We start from the raw sequence: 8,235 nt of genomic DNA, 5'->3' as shown, positions 1-8,235 counted from the left end.
TGGCCTGTTCTCCCCGGTCGGAATAGGCGGGTCAATTCCTTCCCTTAGAACCGTACTTGAGAGTTTCCTACCTCATACGGCTCGGCAGTCAATTCTTTTGGTGTCCCATTTTTTTACCCTACCATATATCCAATTGAATGAGATTTCTCATAGATCCTATCGATTTGTCTCGGGTTAACCAAAAGAGGTTAATTACATGAGTTTCAAACTTTAATTTGGATTAAATTAATAATGAGTTTTATCTTTTCTCCCACCTTCAGAAAAATAAAGCATAGGCGTTTCGGGATTATCGTCCGTTAGATTTTTCTGAAAGGTAACTATCTCGGTTTCATATCATATATAAATTTATATAGAATCCTTGAAAAAGACTTCTTCCTCATAAAAAAGACTTACTGTCTTTGGGATCTGATGCTACACCGCTGCTCAATAACTTAGGGGATCGGCTCTATTACATAAGTTGATTCCTAATTTTTATCTCATATCATGACATAAATAAGCAGTTCTTATTTATTTTTATTGTATCGGCCCAAAACCTCGCTAATTGATCTTTACGGTGCTTCCTCTATCAATTAGATCCTTTATCCATAGAATAAAGTATCTAGGCATATATATTTCTTCATATTTTGACTTCTATGAAGTTTCTTTTTTTTTTTTCTTTTTTTGTTACAGCTGATAAAAATCGTTTTTTGGACGATGCAATATGTAGAAAGCCTATTTTATTTACTAGCGTATTTATTTACTAGCGTATTTGCTCTTTCTTTCCTTTTTTTTTTTATTTCTATAGTGGAGATAGTCGCACGTAATGACAGATCACAGCCATATTATTAAAAGCTTGTGGTAAGAACGGGTTTCGTTCTAGTGCTCGAAAATAATATTCTAAAGCTTTTGTATGTTCTCCGTTACTTGTGTGGATAAGGCCTATGTTATAGAGTATATAACTTCGATCATAGGGATCAATTTCTAGTCGCATAGCTTCATAATAATTCTGTAAGGCTTCCGCATAATTTCCTTCGGATTGAGCCGACATCCGTTACGGTCGTCATTCGATTCAACGAATTCTCCGTTCCAAAACCGTACGTGAGATTTTCACCTCATACGGCTCCTCCTTTATGTGCATAATGAGAATAATCCATGGAATTAAAAAAAAGGTCGAAATATTGTCATTATGAACTGAGCGGGGCTAATGTTTTTACAAGAAATCTCTAGCCAACCCTCTTGCAAAAGATCTTTTCTTACCATCAAGCGTGTTCGTACTAGATAAATAAAGTAAACTCCAACAATTTCTTTGTTCTCAACGCTCCTTAATTTCCAGGAATTAGTCACTTCAACAATCTTCGATGGTTATATGGGTATCCAAAGTACGAACAAGATGGATGTTTGTTGTCCCAACCATTTCTCTTAGTTCCGATCCCGATAAGGAAAGGGAATCCTTTATAACAATAACAAAGTTTTCGTGTTGTTGATTCCTAGATGTAGTGCTTCTTCCTCTATGCCGCCTATTGGTACTAGTGTAGTAGGGTTGACCCACAATACAGACCCATAGGTGTAACCTTTCGCTCAATACTCGAATCAACAATTGAAGCATCTGAGGTTGCATTAATCGGGGATACACGACAGAAGGAATTGCTTTATTTATAAACTTCACCTTCAACAAGCGTAGATTTCTTTTTTTTTTTCAATAGTCTTTTTTTTTTTTTTTCTATTCCGAATCATGTGTCTTTTTCCTAAGACTAAGAGCGGTAAAATAAAAATAAAAAAAAAAATATATATAAAATAATTAAAATATATAAAATAATTATAATTATATAATAATAATCAAATCGCACCATCTCTGTAATAAGTAAATGCCTCTTTTTCTCCTGAAGTTGTCGGAATTATTCGTAATAAGATATTGGCTACGATTGAAAAGGTCTTATCAATAAAATTTCCATTTATCCGCGATCTAGGCATAGGTAGCAATCCATTCTATAACTCTTTTCATTACCCCTTCGTGAGAAAAAAAAAAGGATCTCACAAACAAAGGAAGCGTACAGTACGAAATAACATAAAAGCAGACCCATTCCATAAAAAAAAAAAAAAAAAAGATATAGCCCTCTACTTTACTTCAATTTTTTTGGCAGGAATCAAGAAAAAAAAAAAAAAAGAAATATTTGAATCCTATTTTATTTCATCCAAATTTATTAGTATAAGAATTTATTAGTATAAGAATAAAATATAAAAAGAAAAAAGAATTATTACGATTTCATCGAAGTTGAAGAATCAAAAAATTTATCCTACGGATTAGGATAGATTAGCAAAATTAGAGAAGTTTTGATTAAATTATGATAAAAAGAGGAAAAATAATCGAATAATCGTTCTATGATGAAAATAAAATAACTGCCCTTTTTTGTGTTTTGTGCATAGCAGGTATACAACATATAATCAAATATAAAAATCCCTTAGAGGATTTATGAATTTGTAATAGATTTACAGAGTAAGAGGTTGTTGTTGAGAGATCTAAAACTGGAAAAGAATTTTAGAATTCTTATAGAAATGGGGAATTAGAGTCTAAAGAGAATTATGAACTAAAAATATCCATTAAGCATAGTCTAAAAAAAAAAAACCAATCGATTGATTTGATTCGTTTCAATTCATTGATTTAATCCAGTCCGGTAGAAATATCAGAAAAAAGATGGGAGTGCCTTTTTCGCAAACATGAATAGATATATATGGTATATGTTTATCGTATTATATTATTTATTTTTAACAGCCCCCTCACAAAAAAATTTCTTCGAGTCGGGAGGCTAAAGAAAAAGTGCTGAAAAAAGTGATGAAAAGTTTTCTATTTTTATAGCTAGTTTTCTAGTTAGAATTGATATTGTTCGTACCTCTCGAACAATCTAATATGAATAACTCGCTATTCGCTCGGGTTATCGGCCATAATAATTATGTAGGAGAGATGGCCGAGTGGTTCAAGGCGTAGCATTGGAACTGCTATGTAGACTTTTGTTTACCGAGGGTTCGAATCCCTCTCTTTCCGCACCTTCACCTAATTCGCCAATGTAACTGACTACAATGTATCAAATCAAATAAGAACAGATACTAAAGAGTTAGACCCTTCTTTGATATAGATTCTCTATTCCCAATTTCTTTTTAATACGGAATACGTAAAATAGCGTACAGGGGATGAAAATCTACCTACGGATCTATCATACATGAATAGGAGAAAAATAAAATTTCCGAATCAAATCCCTTACCCTGTCTTCCTTTACTTAACCTTAACTCAGGTGAAAAGGGAGCAGAACCCTTGTTTTGTTATTTTAGTTAGGTTTAAGTCTGACGAGAATAATATTCTACGACAAGCAATTCATTTATTTTCAAACCGACCCATTTCCTATCTATTATTTGATTGACTAATCCTTTATATTGTAATGTGTGAAGGGTCAAATGCTTTGGTAATTCCTCATGGGTGGATGAATCAAGATAATTTTGAATCAGAGTTCTAGATTTTTGTTCATCCCTCGCTGAAATAATATCTCGGGGTTTGCAGCGATAACTTGGTATATCTACTGTACGACCATTAACTAAAATATGTCTATGGTTAACTAATTGGCGGGCTTGAGGAATAGTTGAAGCCATACCTAATCGAAAAAGGATGTTATCCAAACGCATTTCAAGTAATTGTAGTAAAACCTGACCTGTTGACCCTTTTGCTTTTCTGGCAATACGAACGTATTTAAGTAATTGTCGTTCTGTAAGGCCATAATGAAAACGCAATTTTTGTTTTTCTTCTAAACGAATACGATATTGAGATTTTTTACCGGAGCGCGATCGGTTTCTAAGATCGCTTCCGGCTCTAGGACTTTTACTAGTTAGTCCCGGTAAAGCCCCCAGACGGCGTATTTTTTTGAAACGAGGCCCTCGGTAACGCGACATAAAGACTCCTTATTAATTTGAATTTTATTGAAATTTCATAAACCTAAATTAAAACTGAACTAAATGAAGCGAAATCGACTGAAGGATTGTACTACAAATATTAATGAGATGAATTGGATCAATATCCATACTTTTTTGTATTGTATATAATGTATATTGTATATAATGTATACAAAAAATAGAAATTAAAATAAAATATATATAATATATAAATATATTAAATATAAAATATATATTAAATATAAAATATAAAAATTAAAATCTAAAAATTAAACCAAAAAAAGTTTCCTTTTTTTTTTTCTTGATTTATTCTGCAAAGATCTAACTCCTCCAATTTTATTCCTAATTGAAAGTTTCTACGACATAATAAACGGATCGTTGACCTTTGGAAAGAAAAGGGGAAAAAGCTTTTTCAATGTTCTTTGATTTCAAAAAAACATTATCAATCATGTAAAAAAGTAAAAAAGCAAACAAATAGAGAAAGCCGGCTATCGGAATCGAACCGATGACCATCGCATTACAAATGCGATGCTCTAACCTCTGAGCTAAGCGGGCTCAAATAATAGAAATTTTGTATCCATAGGAATTCAGCAAACTATTACGATCTTATCTATTAACTATCTATTAGTTATTCATAATTACTATGAATTATTAATATGAATTATAGACTAGAATTTAGAAAAACTAGAATTTTAAATTTTAAATGCCATATTTATGCCATACATAATTTATGCCATATTTAATATAATCATATTTAATATAATGATATATAATAATATATAATAATATATAATAATGGTAGATTCAATCTAATATTCAATCTAATATTGATAGAATATAATAATTAAGAATAGAATAATATAATTCTATTTGATTATATTTTAATCATTCTATTTGATTATATTTTAATCATATTAAAAATGATATTTTAATTTAATCATATTTTAATTTAATCATATTAATATTTAATAACATTATATTTAATAATATTAAATTATAATAATATTATTATAATTTAATTCTAATTTTATTATAATTATAAAAATTATAAAAATAAATTAAAATATCATTTTTAATATGATTAAAATATAATCAAATAGAATGATTAAAATATAATCAAATAGAATTATATTATTCTATTCTTAATTATTATATTCTATCAATATTAGATTGAATATTAGATTGAATCTACCATTATTATATATTATTATATATTATTATATATCATTATATTAAATATGATTATATTAAATATGGCATAAATTATGTATGGCATATATATTTTTTATTTTATATTTTTAGTATTTTTTAGTATATTTTTAGTATATTTTACATTTAAATTATATATAATTTTTTTTTTTTATATAGATATAGATATAGATTTAATTTAATAGATAGATTTAATTTTAATATAGATAGATAGATTTAATATAGATTTAATTTATTTATATTTAATATTTATTTATATTTAATATAGATTTAATATATATTTAATTTATTTATATTTAGTTTAGAATTATAAATAGAGTCTAATAATTAGATAATTATAGTGAAAATATTTTTATGCATTTATATATAATTTATATTTATATATAATTTATATATATATTATCATTATATAAATGATACGTTATAAGTCTAAATAATTAGAATGAAACTTTGTTTTTTAGACTAACTAATTCGAATTATCTTCGAAGTCGAAATAGAAATGAATGGAATAATTAGTTCTAGCTATTATGCTATTATACTAGAAAATAAATAATTAATAATGAATAAATTTTAAAATGAATAAATTTTAATAATGAATAAATTCAATTTTCATTTTTATTTTTATTTTTTTAGTTATCTTATTATGGTTATATAGGATAGTCTAATAAAAGAATAAGAATAAAAATAAAATTAAAGAAAAAAGAAAAGATGCAACCCATAGAAATGAAATCCAGATCATAATGAGAGATGAGAGACTCCTTTCTTTTGTTTTCATTCATAAAGGCGGAAGCTAAGACGAAAAAAAAAAAAAAAATCGACCGTTCGAGTAAATTGCCTGAGAAAACTGAGAGTAAGGGGGGCATATATATGTTATGGAATATCCATCTATATTGAATTGCGAATACAGAAATGATAAAATATTTTCTGATTGGACCAAATAAATACGGGTCTCCGATAGAGACGAAAGAAGATAAACAAACAAGAAATAAAATAGGTAAAGACCCTTCGATATAAGAATCAGTATCTATATCTACTAAATTCAATACTAAATTCAACGGTTTTCGCATAAAAAGAAAGAAAATAAATAAATGAAAGAAAGGGGAAAGGAAGGGAAGGAGAAAGGGGGAAGGAAGTGCATCCTAATGAGATCCTAATCTCAAGACACAAAGGGGATATGGCGAAATTGGTAGACGCTACGGACTTAATTGGATTGGATTGAGCCTTGGTATGGAAACCTACTAAGTGATAACTTTCAAATTCAGAGAAACCCCGGAATGAAAAATGGGCAATCCTGAGCCAAATCCTATTATTTTACGAAAATAAACAAAGGTTCAACAAGCGAGAATAATAAAAAAGGGATAGGTGCAGAGACTCAATGGAAGCTATTCTAACAAATGGGGTTGACTGTTGGTAAAGGAATCCTTATATCGAAACTCCAGAAAGGATGCAAGATATACCTATATAAAATATAAAATAAATAGGTATACTAATGAAAAACCAAAAAAGACGACTCGAACCCGTATTTTTTTTATTTATATGCAAAATCAATTTATATGAAAAATAAAAAGAATTGTTGTGAATCGATTCCAAGTTGAAGAAAGAATCGAATAGAATATTCATTAATCAAATCATTCACTCCATAGTCTGATAAATCTTTTGAAAAACTGATTAATCGGACGAGAATAAAGATAGAGTCCCGTTCTACATGTCAATATCAATACCGACAACAATGAAATTTATAGTAAGAGGAAAATCCGTCGACTTTAAAAATCGTGAGGGTTCAAGTCCCTCTATCCCCAACCCCAAAAAGCCCGTTTGCTATCTATTTATTTTATCCTACCCTTTTTGTTAGTGGTTCAAAGTTCCTTATGTTTCTCATTCATCCTATTCTTTTCCATTTTACAAGCGTATCCTAGCAGAATTTTGTTCTCTTATCACAAGTCTTGTGATATGATATATTGTGATATATATATGATATACGTACAAATCAACACCCTTGAGCAAGGAATACCTATTTGAATGATTCATAATCCATATCATTACTCATACTGAAATTTACAAAGTCTTCCTTTTAAAGATCCAAGAAATTCCCCTTTTAATTTAATACTTTTTCGTTTTTTTTTTTGTTTTCATTTTTAAGTGACATAGACCCAAGTCATCTAGTATTATGAGGATAATGCGTCGGTAATGGTCGGGATAGCTCAGTTGGTAGAGCAGAGGACTGAAAATCCTCGTGTCACCAGTTCAAATCTGGTTCTCGGCGTATGATTAATTTGTATGAGTATCTACTCTACAAATTAATTGATATAGATCGACATAATACATACTTATCTAGCTAGCTATCTGGAAGTAAACCCTCTCTTTATTTATTTTTTTTTTTTTTTTTGTTTCTATTTTTTAGATGAGCAAAGAGTCTATTATAATTATAATGTAGTAAAAAAAATAAATAATGTAGTAAAAGAAAAAAATTTCATTATCTTTCCTCTTCTTTTTTATTTGTTCACGCTGTGGCTCCTCACATTCAAAAAGAATGTTAATACTTCATACATATTTAATTAAAAAAAAAGATTAAAATAGTTGGTTGAAAGGCCCAACCAAAAGTCTGGTCTAGAGGAGTTCAAGGATAGAAATAACCAAGACTCATCTCAGCTACAGTACAAATAGAATCCGATTCCCTTTCATTTATTTATTTGTATTCTCTTTCATATTCCATTTCTTCATTCCTTTCTATGTGACTCTCTAGAGTTCATCTAAGTGATGTGCGCGATACAAAGTTCACGGTATAGAACCCTTGTTGTTCATCCTATTGTCTCGGCTCGTCCGAAATAAAATAAAAAGGTATCTTCAAAAATCGAGAATTTCAATGATGTATTGTCTTTTATTTCTTTTTATTTATTAGCCTATCCATAAGAATACGAATGAAACCTCAATTCCTCCGTTTGAGCTAGAAGAGAATGTACAAATATTCCTTGAATATTTGAAGTTGTAATTAGTTTCTTATCATTCAATGAGCGTCTTGTATTTCATAAAAATTGGGGGCAATGTAATCCTTACGTAAAGGCCACCCTATCCAACTTTCGGGCATTAAGATACGTTTCAGTCGTGGATGAT

General features: G+C 29.1%; 3 non-coding genes across 3 annotated transcripts; 2 read left to right on the top strand and 1 right to left on the bottom strand.

Moving 5' to 3' along the window:
- The first annotated feature begins 2,932 nt into the window (after window positions 1-2,932).
- TRNAS-GGA (transfer RNA serine (anticodon GGA)) lies at window positions 2,933-3,019 on the top strand. Its single transcript has one exon. It is a non-coding gene; the product is annotated as a tRNA-Ser (tRNA).
- Window positions 3,020-4,397: 1,378 nt separating this feature from the next.
- On the bottom strand, window positions 4,398-4,470 carry TRNAT-UGU (transfer RNA threonine (anticodon UGU)). Its single transcript has one exon. It is a non-coding gene; the product is annotated as a tRNA-Thr (tRNA).
- Window positions 4,471-7,314: 2,844 nt separating this feature from the next.
- Window positions 7,315-7,387, top strand: TRNAF-GAA (transfer RNA phenylalanine (anticodon GAA)). Its single transcript has one exon. It is a non-coding gene; the product is annotated as a tRNA-Phe (tRNA).
- The last annotated feature ends 848 nt before the right edge of the window (window positions 7,388-8,235 follow it).

Source organism: Durio zibethinus, unplaced genomic scaffold, assembly GCF_047325235.1.
Source record: "Durio zibethinus cultivar Kanyao isolate XHJ-2024 unplaced genomic scaffold, ASM4732523v1 HiC_scaffold_287, whole genome shotgun sequence".
NCBI classification, from domain to species: Eukaryota; Viridiplantae; Streptophyta; class Magnoliopsida; order Malvales; family Malvaceae; genus Durio; species Durio zibethinus.
The sequence above is the reverse complement of the archived record's forward strand: the minus strand, read 5'-3'. Positions and strand labels throughout refer to the sequence as shown.